Genomic DNA, 18705 nt, shown 5'->3' on the forward strand with positions numbered 1-18705 from the left:
TGAATTTGTGGAGCTTATTAAATAAGTCTGGATTCCCAGGCTGAATTTCTAAGAAGTCTGAGTCCCTAGGTCTGGAATCAAGCCCAGGCACCCAGGCTTCAAGTCATGGATGATTCTCATGTGCATCCTGGTTTGGGAATAACTGGGCATAGTTATCATGTTGATCCTCGGTGCTTTGCCTACACAGAGATCCAGGGCTTCGTATGATGTGGCATTAATTGCCCCTCTGCACTCTTTGTCCATGTTAATCATGAAGTAAAAAAAGAGAAAGAAAGAAAGAAAGAAAGAAAGAAAGAAAGAAAGAAAGAAAGAAAGAAAGCTGCCAGAGAAGATGAGAGCCTGGCAAGAAGGGTGCTAAGGGGCGGGAGGATTTGAGAGTGCTGGACGGTGTTGCTATGGCAACCCCATCCTCTCCCAGCGTGTGTTCTGAAAGCCTGCCTGCGCGCTGTGCTGGTGGGCTCCACCTCTGATGGAGTGCCGTTAGCTCCTGTCGTCAACTTGGAGATGAGGACTGGTAGAGAGGACAAGATAATTAGGTAAAAGTCACATCTGAATATTAATAAGCAGCAGCATTTCTCAGTCATCTTAGGTGTCTGGGGGTTTGGTTCAGGTGAATTGCAGGTAAACCAAATGGAGCACTGGTCTCCATTTCTGTTTTGTTTGGTTGTTTTCAGAGCTCTCCCTGAGTTTGTGACTTTTAGGCTTCTTCCCGCTCCAAGCCCCCACCCTGTGAAGTTCATTGTATCTTTATTTGGAAGAACAACAAAACTGTCACAAGTTTCGACTGATTTGAGGGAAGTAGGATACTTAACCTCCTGGTCAGCCCCAGGAGGATGAACTTGGCTTTCACCCTAAGTCAGTTCTGCATCATTTCCTTTCTCTCCATGCTGCTCGGAAGATGGTGTGAGTGATAAGGAGGGAGGAGATCAGCTGTGCAATACCAAGTATGGGCAATGAGTGTCCATGGGAGAGCCTGACCGACTCAGAGTTTGTTTTCTTGCTGATGGCTAAACAGTCCGAGCTGATAGGCTGGAGGTTGTCTGAAATGTGACTGTAGTCACAGCTTTCCTACTAGCCCATGAAATCTAGTATTTGGGGGGTCCTGCTGTATGCTGCCCTCACCATTTCCATGAATTATTTGTTTGGTCCTCAGGGCAACCCTATAACGTAGTTTCTATTATCCCATTTCACAGAGGGGAAAACTAACATTTGGAGGGTTTCTATCACTTGCCTGAGATCTCACTGCTAGGGAAGTGGTCGAACAGATCCAGACATCTGCCTGTCAAAGCCTGTGCTCTTAACCAGCGCTGTCTCTTACTTAGCTACATGACATTTCTTATGTCTGCATGGAAAGATGTTTTAATAGGTGTCACTTGAAATAAGCTTGGGGAATGCCAAGTGACGTAAATTAAACAAAAAAAAATGTTTACAAGACTTCATAAAGCCTATTTATTATGTATGCTACCATGTGATGACAGAACATTAACCCATTTCCCACATTCACTTGACCTTGGAGCATACATTTCTCTCACTTTGCAAGACTTGTTGAATAAAACCCACTTTAGGTAATACGGCATTTGACGATTTTTAACAGCCCTACTAGAATTAAAGCAAAAGTTCTTTCTCTCCCTCACCTGCTAATTCTTGCTATGCGTTTAACCTGCAAACGTTCTCTGTCCTGTCCCCTCACCTTTTTATCTTTTGTCAATTCTATTTAGGTATAATTTATCTTTAATAAGTTGCACACATTAAATGTGTACTTTGGATGAATTTTGTCAGACACGTACACCCGTGAAAGTACCACTACATCAAGATACCAAGCACTGCCGTGGTTTCCTGGTATCCCTTGGCAATCTGTCTCTCCTGACACCCCATATCCAGGCAGCCACTTGTCCTTCCAGTTGTAAAGTGAGGGGTGCCTGGGTGGCTCAGGCGGTTAGGCGTCCAACTTCGGCTCAGGTCATGATCTCCAGGTCCGTGAGTTCGAGCCCCAGAGCTGTGCTGGCAGCTCTGAGCCTGGAGCCTATTTCGGATTCTGTGTCTCCCTCTCTCTCTGCCTTTCCCCTGATCATTCTCTCCCTCTCTGTCTCAAAAATAAATAAACATTTTAAAAGTTTTTTTAAAATTTTAAAGTGAATATTCCGACTTCTGACCAAATTGAAGATTCTTCCTGGGAACGGTGAAACGCCACATGGCTTCTCAGTCATTTCAGCATCTGGATAAGGAGCTTTCTTTATCGAATTAACTTCCAAGCCTTTTTCCTTTTAGTTTCACTAATACAAACTGGTATGCCACCCAGACATTGCATTAGGCCTGTTCATGAAGTTGGCATGGGTGCCCCCATTCTGCCCATCTCCATGACAGAAAATGCCCTAACCATCAGAAGAGAAATAAAAGGCATTCATGTGTATTTGAGGGAAGTGGGGAATGGTCCTTGTCACTAGAAACAGTGACGCCGGGGCTCCTGGGTGGCTCAGTCAGTTAAGCGCCGGGCTCTTGGTTTCGGCTCAGGTCATGATCTCACACTTCGTGGGTTTGAGCTCAACATTGGGCTCTGTGCTGACAGTGAGAGCCTGCTTGGGATTCTCTCTCTCTCTCTCTCTCCCTTTCTCTCTGCCCTCCCCTGCTCACTCTCTCTCTCTCAAAATAAATTAATAAACTTAAAAAAAAAGAAATAGGCAATAGGAGGTAAGTCCCATAGTTCTTCAGGAAGATGCTTAGCATCTCACAAACATTTACATGGAGGGAATTCACTGTGTGCTTTTTTTCTTCATAGAAAAATAAGAAGCTGACGGTCTGTATTATTTTGATGAGCTGTGTGGCCTGGAGAATATTCCTTAATTAATCCAAGAATTACCTATGAAGCTTCTATTGTGGGATCAGCACTTGGCTAGATCCTAGGGAGACAGAGATTAATAAAACATAGCATGAGCTATCAAAGATTTAAGAATCAAATGTCTTCATATCATTAATCCTCATTTCAGCATTTAGTTCCTAGCTTTGTAGTGAAGAGTGAACAAATAGGAGGCTTCACGTATCAAGTTGTCTTTTGTAACAACGTTAAATGTTTAGAGATTGTTTATAACAATATCGCTTAAATTTCTCCTCTAGGAAGTTTAAAAAAAAAACCCAGCTGATCCCATAGAAAATGGCAGAGTTAAAACACGTCTTCTTTTGAGGTTGTGCAGTAATTTCAACTATTTCCACAGCTTTCGGCATGAATTAGCTTAATTCATCCCCCAGGTAACCTGGTCAAGTGGGAATGTTACAATTCTCACCTGGTAGATGTTTTAGAAAGGTCCCTGAGAGGATGGAGGGAATGATACTTTTGTAGGTGGGTTGAAGGATGGCACTTCATGGAACTAGAGTACTCGGAGATGGCTGTGGTTGCCACAAGACAGTGATAAATGATACAGTTTGCTCAGGATCACATAACAGGTTACTGCTAGAGGAAGGCAGGCATTCGCCCTTGGAAATGAAGCAAAACACTGATGTGAGTTGGCTGCCTTGGGGTGGGATGGAATGTGGGCATCCAAGGACAGTGTGTGAGGCTCCGGGAGTTGGGAGTGGTGGTGGTTGAACCAATGTGAGAGAGGGTGATTCCACATCCACAGTGAAGTGAATCTGATGTGGAGCTGACCTAGGATGGCTGGTCGTGCCCCTCCCACCTGCTCCTCAGAGCCTTTAGAGAGTTCCTGGAGAGAGAGCTGGACATCCTTGTGTCCCATTTGGCTCTCAGGCTGGAGAGAAGTCATGCTCAGCCACCCTTTAGCATTCGACTTGTAGGCAGAGCATTGCCAACCAGAGCCCTTGATCAGAGTCAAGAGAAATTCCGAGGGGATGAATGTGCCATGAGCTATCAAAGGCACTGAGGAAAGTTCATCCCCAGAGTTCGAGTCCTACACAACTCTACTTAACCATCTTCATTTAATGATTCCTAGTGTATTTATGCACTCACAGTTTGAGTGCATTCTTTCCTTGAGCATCATCATTTTTAAATTCCCAGATAGACATCACAAATATAACTGCAGTCCTACTAGAATGTATCCATTTGCCTAATATTGCTTCATATTATCAACCGATGAAAAAAAAATTTTGCAATAAGTTTTGTTTTCCATACAGTGTTCTTGAAAAGATGCAGATACCTGTATATATTCCAAATGCAAACTCTGTGGAAATTTAAAAATACACATTTTACCTGGGGGGTTCTCAGATTTAAGCTATATATCCCTCCTTACTGTCTCTTTCACCTTCAACATTATATTTCCATCATTTTTATGCTTTGTTCTACCTCCACACTTGAAAAAAAGTCTTAAGCTATTAGCTATCATATGGTTAGTGCTCCTAATCCATTATCGTTAACAGGAGGGATGTTGGTCTAAACTCAGAAACCATGGCAGTAAATGATTTCAAAGGAAGCCAACCAGTGAGCTGTTAGAATATTTTCTCCCATCAGAAGCATATATTGCATGTTTCTAATCAAATTACCTTAATGTTTATCAAGTTGTTCCCTTCACAACCGTTCCTGGTATTTCCCCACAAATGATGCTGAGCTGACTAGCATTGAATTTGTTACTCCAGTTTATGTTCTGGCTTTAAATAATGCTATTTAAAAATTTCCAGACCTTGAGTATTTAATCTGCTATGAGATACTTTTCATTATTTGGAATCAGGGTCCCAAAGACTGTTTTATTTACCAACCATGGCAACCTAGTCCAGCAGAGCGCTTGAGACAGAACTGGAGCCCAGTTAGTGCTTACTTTCCTTCTGTTGTCTCCTTGATTGTTACAGAGGTCAATTTGCTACATGTCTGCTAGATTCGCCCTTGGCTTTCAAAACATCTCCTCGATTTTCCTCCACTCCTGTAATTCCAATAGTCACGTTTTAGTTCCCCTGTAGTAGAAAGAAAGGACTTGTATGCAAGGAGGGTAGAGACCACAATTACCTTTACATGCAGTATCTCATTTTATCCTCCTGGTGGCACTTTGAGACAAGTCCCTTCATCCTCTTTTTACAGACGAGGAAACCACACACAGCTGGGGGAACTGGTCTTTTCTGACTCAACTAGGAAGTGGTAGAATCAGAATTACTCTCCCCAGTTTTCTTCTTCCTCCTCCTCTCCCCCTCCTCTCCCCCTCCTCCTCCTTCTCTTCCCCCTCTTCCTCCACCTCTCCCTCCTTCACTTCTCCCTCCCCTTGCCCTTCTTCTTTTTCTTCCTCTCCTTCTCCTCCCCAAGTTCTTTAAATCCAGCAGACTTCTCTCCTGAGCTCTACACCTGGTACATTGTTTACTGTATGTCCCACCTCGACCCCAGCATCTTTAGGCCATCTCCTCTTCCTCTGTACCTTCCACTTCTGCCCAACAGCCCCATTGCCTTATCTGCCAGTTACTGGACCTCCTCTCCACTTGGTCATGGGGCACACAACCCTGGCCTTAAGGAAATTCCAAGCTAATTAAAGAAACAAGTCTGCTACACATGGGAAATGAAAATACGATTCAAGATTCAAATGGTCATTGAAGACAATAATTTGAGAATGACCACAAGACCATGTGTGATAATTGTCTGTTGAATGGACCATTCATGCTGTGTGGGGGTGATCAGGGAAAGAGGTCTGGAAGAGCAAAACTGAGCCAGGCCATGGAGGATGGCAAGACCCAGATTGACAAGGGTGTCAGGGGCATGCCAGTCAAGGGACATGGCAGGACGGAAGCATGTGGGGCCCACGTGAACGTGGCAGGTTCAAAGGTAGGAGTTGGTTTCTAAAGAGCTTCTGGGTCTCACCATGATGATGAGTTCTTTAGAAGGATACACTTGAAGGCCATTGAGGTTGTGAGGACAATATTCTGTATCATTCTTTTCTTTTCATTACTACATTCCAGATTGTTTAGAACATTGCTTTTGCATCACAGAGGACGGATAAATTTAGAACCTATGATTTAAGTGCTGACCAAAAGCCATGGTTCTAGAGGAATGTACCTCTATTATTTCCATAATAATGATTATTGTTCCTCCAATTATCTATATTTTCAGCTTTGCCTCTGCTCTTTTTTTTTTTTTAGCAATTACTGAGTCGTATACACCAAAATCAAGTTCTTCTGTCCTTTTGTAATAAATTCAGCTGCAGCCTGAATATTCTGCCTGAATATTCTGACTGTAACTCTGACCTGACTTCATTTTCAAGACTGTCAAAAGTAATTAGGGACAGAGAGATTTTCCCGCTCAGCATCTGGAAGTGCAAAGATACCAAGAAGGAGCCTCAAGTGTCATTAACATCACCTTTCCACCTGCTTTTTATATCACCCTGGAAAATAGTCAATTTCACAGCCAGCAAGGCTTATTATGGGAACTGTCCTTCTCTCCCAAGAGCTTCAGATTTTCCCCTCTCCGAAGAAACAGGAAATGGGTTCCCCCCTTTGGAAGATAAAATGGATTTTTTTTGTCACATTGACCTACCCTTGATGGTCGTGTGACATTGGGAAACTTGCATAATCTTCCCTGCCTCAGTTTCCTCATTAGATATTACCTCTAGAGATTTTGTGAAGATTCCATGGAATAATGTGGAAGGCAACTTGCACAGTAATCAGCATATGGAAGTACTCAATAGCATTAGCTGTTAGGATCTGTAGATAAAGCAGTGGAAAACTTTGAACTCATATATTTTCAAATACAATAAATTTCTCTTTTAATGGGATGTATAGAAATCTTATTTTGAAAAGACTTTGCTTCTCCCAGAAAAAAAAAAAAAACAAAACAACATGACCAAGAAAAGCAGTGTTTTTGGAGGGATGGAGGTGAGACACAGAGTGTCAGAAAAGTGAAGCGGGGTATGTGTCACTCTCAGGACCTTTCATTCAGTAATAACTAAAGTCACAGTCTAGGTAAAAAAAAATTAATTTTGTAATGATTTAAGTCTTACAGAGAAGTTGCAAGAATGCATCCATGGATCCAACTGGGTAAGGGAAAAAGTTGAAGGAGGGGACAGAGAACAAAGACCATCTTTCATGAATTCACGGTTTCACCAAGGACTTCCTTTCTCATCATCCTCTTCCATTAGTGGAGAAGGAACACTATATTTGCAGGACACTGGAGACTCATGGAACCCAGGAATGCATGCTTACTTAAGCATTGCCTCTCAGCTGCGAGATTATCCAGCTTCTCATGATTTAAGGGGGACTTTGCATTAAGCACAACTTGTTGTTGTTAGAGAAGACTTAATAGCAAAGCTATTTGTCACTCACTGTAAAGCCTATCTAGCTGGGCTAAGTCTAAGGCTGCCTCCATCAACTGTGATATTTTTTGTCATTCCATTTTTAGAAGAAAGAACCCAATGACGAGAAGAAAGCTGAAATTATTCTGACCGGCACTGGGTTTTGGGGACTCCTCATTTGAGAGATGTGATGTTTGGTGGACCTATATGATTCAACACAAAGGATATATCTGGTTATTCATATAACCCTATATAAAATAACCTGTTAAAATGGAACCATGCGGTGTATAAAAGAGCTTGTCAGTTTTAGGAGGAAGCAGCAGTGGGAGAGACACAGAGCAGTGGAAAAGTGGTTGTTATGGTGACATTGACCACGACTGGCAGATGCCAGTCATCAGGATGTGCTGATGGTCACCAGGGTTACAAAAAAGGCTCAGGATGAAGAAATCCCAGCGTCCAAGAAGGTTCTGGGAGAACAATTGTCCTGATGAAGGTATGCATGCACATGGACTGATTCATAGGCCCTCATATTTTTCCTGCCCCGTAATTTTACTTTATTCCTGTACCAAGGGATCCTTGAAAACTAAAGGTACAGTCCCAGTTTGGGAGCCTTTTTTCTTACCTAGAACACTTTGAAAACATTATCCAACAGAGGAGTCCTGTCTTCCTTTTGGGATGATCTGAAGCCAGTTAGGAGATCTTCGTTTCTGTACTGGATTAAATACCACCACCACCCCCCAAATGGGGTGGAATAATCATGCATACACTATCACTTTTTGTGACCCCCAAATCTTCTTCAACCTGCCTAGGGAATTGGAAGGAGCCTAGGCCCTTTTGACAGAAACAAAAATAAGCCCACCTTTATAAGAAGTACAGTAGGGTCAATGAGGCTGCACACACACACACACACACACACACACACACACACACACAGTTTAATCTTTTAATTTTGATTTCTCTATATGTGCATTTAGAAACCAAAATTGTCATCAGGGACCTACTAAATCAGAAACTCCATGGGGAAATCCAGCAATCTGTATTTTAAGGAGGATTCTAGGGCATTCTAATGCACACTAATGTTGGGTAATCACTATGTTAAACAAAGTTTAAATGATAGGAGTCAGTCCCCAAACAAATTTTCTTTTACTAACCCAGAAAATTAAAGTCATGTTGGGAGGGCGCCTGGGTGGCTCAGTTGGTTAAATGTCTGACTCAATTTTAGCTCAGATCAGTGCAGAACTTGCTTGGGATTCTCTCTCTCTCTCTCCTTCTCTCTCTGCTTCTCCTGCACACTCTCTCTCTCAAAATAAATAAACTTAAAAAAAAAAAGTCATGTTGGCATTATAGGTAACAGTTGTGCCTTGGAGAATTAAGACTCAAAATGTTTATTTTCACATAGAAATACGAATCCTTTTCATTTAAGTGACTTTCAGGAAAAAAAGAAGTTACAACCTGAGAAGTCTACATCAATCCTTTTTAAAAGTCCTTCATGGAATTTTTTTAAACGTTTTTATTTATTTGAGAGAGAAAGAGGGAACGAGCAAGCGAGGGAAGGACAGAGGTAGAGGGAGACACAGAATCCGAAGCAGGCTCCAAGGCTCAGAGCTGTCAGCACAGAACCTGACATGGGGCTCGAACCCACAAACTGCAAGATCATGACCTGAGCCGAAGTTGAACACTCAACCAACTGAGCCACCCAGGCACCCCTCCTCCATGGAATTTTTAAGTCTTCCTAATCTGAACTGAGATTTCAAGTCTTGCACAAAGTAAAGCTATGGGTTCCTGTGCACTTGCAAGCCTTTCTGTGAATCCAGGGATAGCGTGTCCCTGATGTGTAGCAGATTTGGTTTGTTCCATTAGCATAGCAGAGCAAAGAAGCTTTATAATGCCGCAGGCTTTAAGGGGGTCAAAGAAAGAAGAAATTATGCTCATATTCAGAGGTGAAAGGTCCACTCTTTTAATAGCTTGTACTGGAGTGTTTCTTACTTGGGAAATTACCCAAAGCAACTTCGCTTTGAGTAGCTAAGATTCTGGGGGGAAATAAAAGTGTCTCAATGAGGCAGAACTACAAAATATCACCAAAGAGGATGTGAGACCAGAGAAGGAATTTATGGTACACGTGAGAGGGAGAACTGAAGACATAGAAAGAGAAAAGGGTCGGAGAGAGAGGAGACACTAACATGGGGTTATGTTGAAGGTTGCCTTGAGGAAAGGGGTAGTGGAGAGTACTCTGTGGTTAGGTGGCCGGATGAAATTTGAAGATGCCTGATGTTACCTTGAAAACTCCATTGAAATGCTCCTTCTCTGCCCCTACCCTACCCATAAGCATTTTTTATGTGGATATTTTGTGTTTTGTATGTGGAAAACAAAGCCAAAGGGCTAGTTGGATGTCTAGGTTTATGCAGTAAGGAAATAGGAGTCAGGAGGCAGAAGTCACTGTGAGAACAAGGGTGCCATGAATATGTCCAGAACTCTTGGGCAAGATTATAACTTCCATGGAGTGTTGAAGGGAGTTTGGGCTCTAGAACAAAGAGACCTCAGCGGGTGGCAGGTTTGTATTTTGTTGGTTCATATCCATCATTCCAGGAAATAATTCCACAGTACTGTATGCAGGGACAATTTGTGAATATCGTCTTCCTCAGGTTGCTGGAATATGGTGCAAAAGCTAACGAAAAGGATAGTCTTCTCTCCAGACCAGCGATGTCTAATAGAACCTTCTGCAATGATGGAAATGTTCTTTATCTGCGCTGTCCAATTCAACAATAATCACATGTAGCTACTGCACACTTGAGATGTAGCCAGGGAGGGGGGCCTGGGTGGCTCAGTTGGTTGAGCTTCTGGCTCAGGTCACGATCTCGCCAGTTGGTGGGTTCGAGCCCTGCATCGCGCTCTGCACTAAAGTGCAGGAGCCTACTGGGATTCTCTTTCTCCCTCTCTCTCTGCCTCTCCCCTGCCCCAAAATAAACAAATAAATTAAAAAAAAATGAAATGAGGCCAGTGAGACTAAGGGAGGGAATTTTTAATTCAATTAAAGACACTTAAATGTAAAGATTCCCATGCGGCCACCATGTTGGACAACACGGGTAGAGAAAGATCAGTACTTTGGTCTAAAAGCTGCCTCATCAACAGGGTGAGTGAAAGGAGTCAGGTGTGGACATGAGGGAGTTGTGGGTTCTGGGGAAGCAGAGACCTCAGGCGCCACCTAAGAGGCGGTAACTGCCAGTTCCAACAATTTGCTGTGGAGAAATGTGGACCCAGGTTGACAGTCATTCCAACTATTTAAGAGAAACTAGAACTGTGAATTTTATGTACTATCTCCCAATCTTTAAATGCTCACAATGCATTCTAAATTATTACATGTCAGCCCCTGAGCCAAATAAGACACAATGAGAAAGTGGAGCACAGCACTTAGGATCCCAGGCTTCAGAGACCTTCTGGGTTCGATTCCTGAGTCTTCCACTTCCTCGCTGAGTGATTGTGGCCAAGTGGCTTAACCTCTCTGTGTAAACCCCTCAGTTGTAAAATGGGGAGACAATAATCTCTACTCCTCAAGGTTGTGGTAAAGATGGAATTTATTCATATTTGTTAACAAATTTCTTTATTAATATTATATATTATACATTAATATACACAAACCATTTAGAGGCACATGGCAGGTATAATATAGGTATTGGCTACCATTACTGAACCTATGGGCTGGTTTTGATCCATGGGCACTTTGTAACCTCTGATATAGGGGCTCTGGATTTTTTTAATTAATTAATTTGTTTTTTAAGAGAAAGAGAGCGTGCACATGTGTGTGAATGAGGGAGGGTCAGAGAGAGAGAGGGAGAGAGAATCCCAAGCAGGCTCCACCCTGTCAGTGCAGAGCCCGATGCAGGGCTTGATCTCACAAACTTTGAGATCATACCCTGAGCCAAAATCAAGACTCAGACACTGAGCCATTCAGATGTCCCTGGATTTTTTTACAGTTTATTTTATTTAGTTTGAAAGAGAGAATGTGCATAAGCGTAAGCAGGGGAGGGGCAGAGAGAGAGGGAGAGAGAGAATCCCAAGCAGGCTCCACGCTCAGCACAGAGCTCCAACCCACGAACCGTGAGATCATGACCTGAGCCAACATCAAGAGTCTGATGCTTAACTGATTGAGCCACCCTAGGAGCTTTGGATTTTTATTCCGCAATGCCCTTGGTTATCCTGGAAATATAGTCCACCTGCCTCGTGTCCTGGCCAGGATTGAAGAGGCTGGAAATCTGGTTAGGAATCACTCCGTAGCTAGATCTTGATCCCATTCATTGCTCAGACCTCCTGTGTCCTGACCCTGCTGACCATTTGCTCAGTATCAGAGCACAGACCCCAGCGTCTAGTTCTTCAGAACCTGAGTTTCTGCCCTCAGTTTCTTTTTTTTTTTTAATGGTCATTTATTTTGAGAGAGAGGGAGAGAGAGGGCACCTGTGTGTGCATGGGCGGGGGGGAGGGGGAGGGCAGAGAGAGAGAGAAAGGGAGAGAGAATCCCAAGCAGGCTCCACACTGTCAGCACAGAGCCCCACATGGGGCTTGATCCCAGAACCATGAGATCATGACCTGAGCTGAAATCAAGAGTCAGATGCCCAACCATCTGAGCCACCCAGGCGCCCCCTGCCCACGGTTTCTTAGTGACACGTCTTCTACTCTGTGCCAGTTCACGCATTCCCCCTGCTCCACCTCGTTGCTTTCCCAGACTGGAACTTGACTTCCTGGATGGCTTGTCCAGGTCTCATGTCCCCTCTGTCCTTACAGCCTTCCATGTTGACCTATCCCAGTCCTCCTCTGTTTAAGCCATGACTAAAGCAAGAGTTAAGTTGTTAAGGAGATAGGCTCACTCTCTGGGTTTCTTTAACTCCATAGTTTAGAAGCTCTGGCCCCAGGTAAGATCATCAACTCCCCAGTGTTTTCAACACGATAGGGGCGACTCCTTTACTATCTACACACACGTACACACACACACGTTCCCCGCTATACAAACACCAAGGATAATGGGGCAGCCACAAAATGAGTTTAGTGAAGTCAAAGAATTATATATAGTATATTATCATATACTCATATGTATATGTATATATATATATCATAAATACCAAAAACATTCAGGAGTAAAAGCTACACAAGAAAAGCAGAGATAGAGGTCTGTAGCTTTAGTATCTAAAGAATTAACAACTAAATTCGTGTACAGTAGCAAGGTCATGAACTGTAAGAAAAGAACTTTGTGAGTGTACTATTCCATCAACTGTTGGATGCCCAAGATTATGAGCAGCATTGGTGAAGATAAAAGCTAGAAGAATGAGACCATGCATCATCACATTTATATTTCATTTTGCAGGTTATAAAGCGGTGAACGCACCCCTCATCAAATCATAGTCCTCTATTTTCACATGGGTCTGTTCAGTCAGACTATTTGCTCTTGGAACACAAGTTTGATCTCCATGCCAAGCATGTAGTATAGGACATCTGCTTACTTGTTTTCTTCTATCTTCACAGTCACCCCAGGTAGGCAGGTTGGTGTTATAAAGGGTATTGATTGTGTGAGCACCAAGGGACCCTGAGGCATGGAGCCTGTGTGGAAGGAAGTATGGTTTCTTTCTTTTTTTTTTTTTTTTTAACGTTTTATTTATTTTTGAGACAGAGAGAGACAGAGCATAAACGGGGGAGGGGCAGAGAGAGAGGGAGACACAGAATCAGAAGCAGGCTCCAGGCTCTGAGCCATCAGGCCAGAGCCTGACGCGGGGCTCGAACTCACGGACCGCGAGATCGTGACCTGAGCTGAAGTCGGACGCCCAACCGACTGAGCCAACCCAGGCACCCCAGGAAGCATGGTTTCTGATCCCATAGAACATGAGCTAAGATTGAGCACTGTTAAAACACAGATGCCAGATGTGTTCATCTGGAAGAGGATTTACCTTGGCTATTTATCCATCCATTTTGGTTGGTTTAGAGGATGTTGGGGAAGAGTTGGACAGCATGAAGAACAGGATGCTAGAACAAGGTAAATAAAATCAGCGTTCTGCCCTATTCTTCTGCAATGCTTCTGGCTGGCTCAGAAAATACACCGGCCTTGTATCTTGGCCAGGCCCCCCTCTCACTACCCGCTTGAGAATGGAGAGTGGTGCCTGGGTGGCTCAGTGGGTTAAGCGTCTGACTTTGGCTCAGATCATGACCTCATGGTTCATGAGCTCAAGCCCTGCATCAGGCTCTCTGATGTCAGCACGGACCCCAGTTCGGATCCTCTGTCCCTCTCTCTCTGGCCCTTCCCTGCTCGCACCATCTTTCTTTCTCTCTCAAAAACAAATAAACATTAAACATTTTTTTAAGTAAGGCACGTAAATGGAGAGATAAGACACCTGTATAAATCAGTTCGTAGCCGCAAACTGTGAGTGTAAATAAGTCATGCCAAATAAGTCAACAGTAAACTTAACAGAAATTAGCAGTCCAGCTACGGTCATCCTCGACTTCGCTTCTTCTTCTGTCTTGAATTTCTTCAGGCCCCCATTGTTTTTCCGTGCATGTTTCTGTGGCTGGGGTCTCCACGCTGGTTATTGGGAGGCAGAGATATGAGAAGGCAGTGGGTCAGGGCTTTCCTAAGCAAAGGTACCCCAAGTCTGACGTGATAGAAAGCTGAAAAAATTTCGAACTGCGGTTATTGTGCTGTTTACTAATTTTGTCATCAGATTTAAATTAGTGCATCTTCCATCTCATGGGGAATTTAAATTTGGCCATAGAAAGGGGAAAGTGCACAAGAGCGTTTTCTGATCTATCGTGGTAGACGAGGTGACATCTTAAAAAGCGGAGGGTAGGGTTATTTTATGGGGATACGATGAATGAATCATAATGCATATATACTGTCCAGTTCCTTCATTCCTTGGGCCTTCCATTTGCTTTTTGTCATTTATAACTTCGAGTTTTAATATCTAACCATGAAACTTAAGGGGCCCAAAACTAAAGTAGCAGATTTTTGAGCCAAATAAATCCACTACCATTAGCACATAGCAAGTTGTATGCTGCTAATTGCTAATTACTCATGTGGCTAACATAACCCAAGCAGAAAGAAGCAGGGGGTAAAAAAAGGGTAGCCAGAGAGGATTGTAAACATAAGCCTTGAGTAAGGCGAAGCTACTTCATCTAATTCCCTGGAAATAAATTAACAGAGCTGCCTTGCCCACTCCTAATTTCTCTCCAGATGCCTGAGTAGTCCCACACCCTGAAGACTAATGACAGACTGGAGAGGAGGGACGAAGTTCTCCTCTCTGCCTTTCCTGGGCTCAGGTGTAAAGATGCACTGATTTCTGGACCCCCTCTGAGCATGGGGATGGAATCCTGACCAGGTTGTCATTGGGGAGTATCTTTTCTCCTCTTGCTGTTTTGGGGCTCCTCTTTGGTAAATAAAATGACTCCATATGTTTCACTAATTGTTTTTAAATTTTTTTTAACATTTTTATTTTTGAGAGAGAGAGAGAAAGAGAGGGAGGGAGAGAGAGAGAACACAAGAAGGGGAGGGGCAGAGAGAGAGGGAGACACAGAATCCAAAGCAGGCTCCAGGTTCAGAGCTGTCAGCACAGAGCCTGACGCAGGGCTCGAACCCACCAACCGTGAGAGCATGACCTGAGCAGAAGTCAGACGCTTAACCCACTAAGCCACCCAGGCGCCCCTCACTAATTGTTTTTAGAAGAAATTTGTGTCCAAGGAAGAGGCCAACCCAAAGTGGCAAAAAGTGGGTTGCCTCCTGCCTTGCCATTCAGATGCTCCCGGGGACATTAGTCCTTGCAGAGAGTGTCCCTGATCTCCCAGTAAATGGGACAGACTTTCAGAGCTGTGCAGCACCCAAGAGAGCATCTGTTGCAACTCTCACAAACAAACCAAGGACCAGAGACAGGTGGTGATTTACCCCCCGCCACACAGCTAGTAGGGAGCAGAATAGGGAGTTCAGACTGGATTTGCTGAGTCTGGGACCAGTGCTCTTTCAAAAATCCCCTCTGCTTTTCTCTTCTCCCACCTGAAACCTGTTTCCGTTCCATGCTGTGAGGTCTCAGACATATTTTCGGTGTTTTAATGGGTGACAATTAGTTTATATGAAAAAATAATCTATGCCAGCATGTGAGTGAGGATGCATGTGTCTTTTCTTTTGAAAACATTATTTGTGGGGCGCCTGGGTGGCTCAGTCGGTTAAGCGTCCGACTTCGGCTCAGGTCACGATCTCACGGTCCGTGAGTTCGAGCCCCGCGTTGGGCTCTGTGCTGACAGCTCAGAGCCTGGAGCCTGTTTCAGATTCTGTGTCTCCCTCTCTCTGCCCCTCCCCCGTTCATGCTCTGTCTCTCTCTGTCTCAAAAATAAATAAACGTTAAAAAAATTTTTTTAAAAAGAAAACATTATTTGTTATTTTTCCTGATTTATTAGTATCATTTATTTGTCTAAATACTGAAGAGCATAAATAATATGGTCCCAGAGATACACCCACCTCTTACGTAATAATAAACATAACATTAATCGAATTCTTACTATGTGCCAGGCACTGTTGTGAGCGCTTCACACTTATTTAATGAAGCTTAAGGCAATGAAGCTTATGAAGGAAAAAAAAATCATCATTCCTGTTTTATAGATAAGAAAAATGAGGCACCAAGGGGTCATATAGCTGTTAATGATGGAGCAGAGATTTGATTCCAGAAAGTCTGGCTTTAAGGCTCACCACGGATTGATTGAATGTACAGAAAGTCTTACAGTGAAGATCAAAGCCTTGTGCCATGCTCTGTCTTATACAATTTTTTCCCAAAAGATTAGCAGGTATTTTTAGTCTCCTACCAGGAAAAAAAAAAAGTATGCTATACCAACATACTATATAAATAAATTTCTATATGCAGTACAGATAGACAGGTTTTAAAAAGATACAGACATATCTCTGTCTATATCTTTATCATCTCTATCCCTATCTCTACCCCTCTCCTTATCCCTATTTCCTATCCCTACCCCCATCCCCATCCCCTATCCCCTATCTCCTATCCCTATTCTCTATCCCCTATTCCTATACCCTATCCTCATCCGCTAACCCCTAGCCCTATCCCTAGCCCCTAGCCCCTATCTCTATCTCTGTATACCTGGACTCGGAGTTTGAGCTTTTCCATCCACACAGTCCTTCAGGGTCTCGAGTGGGAGTGGGTACGCGGGCCACATTGGTTGCGTAGCAGAATCAGCCAGGGGCCCAGCAGGAATCAGCACGCACAGTCCAGGCATCTGCCTGAGCAACGATTAATGAAATGCGCGGGGCTGATGGACCGAGCCCTGGAGGGGGAAGCCCTCCCGGACCAGGAGCGGTAGAAGCCATCACCATCCCCGCGCCTGAAGGGACAAAGGGAGGGAACATGTTCTGGAGCCTCTTGAGAGCTATTTTCATGGAAGAGTCTTCAGACAGGAGCTGGCCCCATGAAGGGCTACAGCCGAATTGTGAAAAAGCCACAACGAGATAGGGGAACAAACACCCTTACTTCCTTCTCTGCTTCCACCCTCCAGTTTCCCGACAGTTCCCCTCGTCGGTTCAATCCAATTGGAGTCCAGAGGGCAAAGAAGCCCAGGACTGGAGGAGGAAGGAGAGAAGCAGAGAATGGGTGGGGAAAGGTTGACAAATGGAGAACTGGGAGATGATAGGGAGGGCCAGGAAATGCAAATGTTCTCTAAAAAGACATTCAACCAACCTCTGCGTGTGTGCGATCCCATTGTCACCCCATTCTCGGCGGCACCAGATTCCTCCACGTTGAGTTGGAGATGCTCTGAGAGCCCATAGCCTAGACAACGTCCTGCTCTGTAGATGGCAGTTCGGCTGCTCCTTTAAGGCCTCACCCTTCTCCATCTGCCTCCTTTCTGCCGTAAATCGGTTGCCATTTTTCATTCGACCATTATTTCTCTCATTCTCTTCACCCCCTGGGTTTAAAGTGGTTTATTCTTTAAATTATAAGAATTTAAACGATAAGAATTCTTAATATTCTTGATATTTATAGTCTTTAAATGATAAGAATTCCCCTCTGGAAGGAGAGGAATTAAATGCATGTGGTCCAACCATTTCGCTTAACTGAAAATGTTAATAGAGTCTTAAGTTTTTCAATATAGATCCTACATTATCTCTACATATTTTACTATTTAGGCTGATAATTTGAATTAGGTATTTTCTTCTATTTATTTTAAGCTGGCTATATTTTTTAAGATAAGGAAACCCTTAATTATTGTAATTAACTTAGTTCCCAGTCCTCTTATTGAATTCTCTTATTGTTTTCAATTGTATTTTGGCTGGAGTAGTCCAGCATTTTTTTTTATATCAGGGTAAATAATATTTATGTCACCTATTTCTTTCCAACACATATAATATGCTTTTCTTGCTTAACTTCCTTGGCTGGTACTTCCAGGATAGTAGCAAATAGGTTTGTTTGGTTTTTTTTTTTTAATTTTTTTTTTTACATTTATTTATTTTTGAGAAACAGAATGAGACAAAGCGTGAGCGGGGGAGGGGAAGTGAGAGAGGGAGACAGAGAATCTGAAGCAGGCTCCAGGCTCTGAGCTGTCAGCACAGAGCCTGATGTGGGGCTTGAACCCATGAACTGTGAGATCGTGACCTGAGCCGAAGCTGGACGCTCAACTGACTGAGCCCCCCAGGTGCCCCTAGGTTTTGATAGTATCCTCATCTTGCTTTAAAATAGATGTGTCTGTATTTCTTACCTTAAACAGAGCAATTTCTATTCTATATGATTATTAATCCCTTCATGACTCATATGTCATCTATTATTATACCAAGTTTTTCCTTTCAAATGAAAAAGAAAAGTAGGGTTTTTGCAACTGTCTTTTTGTTTGTTTGATGCAATAACCTTTTTTTATGTTATTTTATTTACATTATATTATATTAACAAATTGTGTATTATATTGGATTTACCAGTCTTGAGCTACTTCTGTATTTCTGAGATAAATATAATTTAATTACAGTACGTTATAATTTAAAATGTGCTGCCTTATAATTTAAAATGTGTTTAAAATTTAAATTTAAAAATTTTAAATTTAAAATTTAAAATACAGTACCTTATAATTTAAAATGTGTTATATTTGCTAATATTTTATTGATTTTCATATTGGTAAATGCAATTGGAGTTTGTTATGTTATTTTCGATAGATTTGGATATCACATTAGACACGAAAACAATTTGAGCACTAAATCTTTTACTCTACCTTGGGAGAGTTAAAATAGGATAAGAATAATCTATTTTTTGATAGTTTGAAACTGTCTAAACTTGGTGCTTTTTAGAGATGTAATTCTTTGAAAACTTTCTTAATTTCTTCTGGAACTCTTTAAAGTTTCTATCCATTCTACAACTGATCTAGGCTTTCCATTTTATTTCAAAAGTTTTAAGAAATGTTTGGTTTTATAATTTTTTTCTGTATCAATCAGTACTCCCCTTTCCATATTTTACTTTTTTTTTTGTATTTCCACATTCTTCTT

The 18705-nt window shown here is 42.7% G+C and overlaps 1 long non-coding RNA gene across 1 annotated transcript; it reads right to left on the reverse strand.

Moving 5' to 3' along the window:
• Positions 1 to 2147: 2147 nt before the first annotated feature.
• LOC113602459 (uncharacterized) lies at positions 2148 to 17021 on the reverse strand. The gene is made up of 4 exons (XR_003423886.2): positions 16919 to 17021; positions 16325 to 16464; positions 6525 to 6621; positions 2148 to 4893 (listed from the first exon to the last, which is right to left on the reverse strand). It is a non-coding gene; the product is annotated as an uncharacterized LOC113602459 (long non-coding RNA).
• Between the last annotated feature and the right edge of the window lie 1684 nt (positions 17022 to 18705).

Source organism: Acinonyx jubatus, chromosome A3, assembly GCF_027475565.1.
Source record: "Acinonyx jubatus isolate Ajub_Pintada_27869175 chromosome A3, VMU_Ajub_asm_v1.0, whole genome shotgun sequence".
Classification (NCBI taxonomy): Eukaryota; Metazoa; Chordata; class Mammalia; order Carnivora; family Felidae; genus Acinonyx; species Acinonyx jubatus.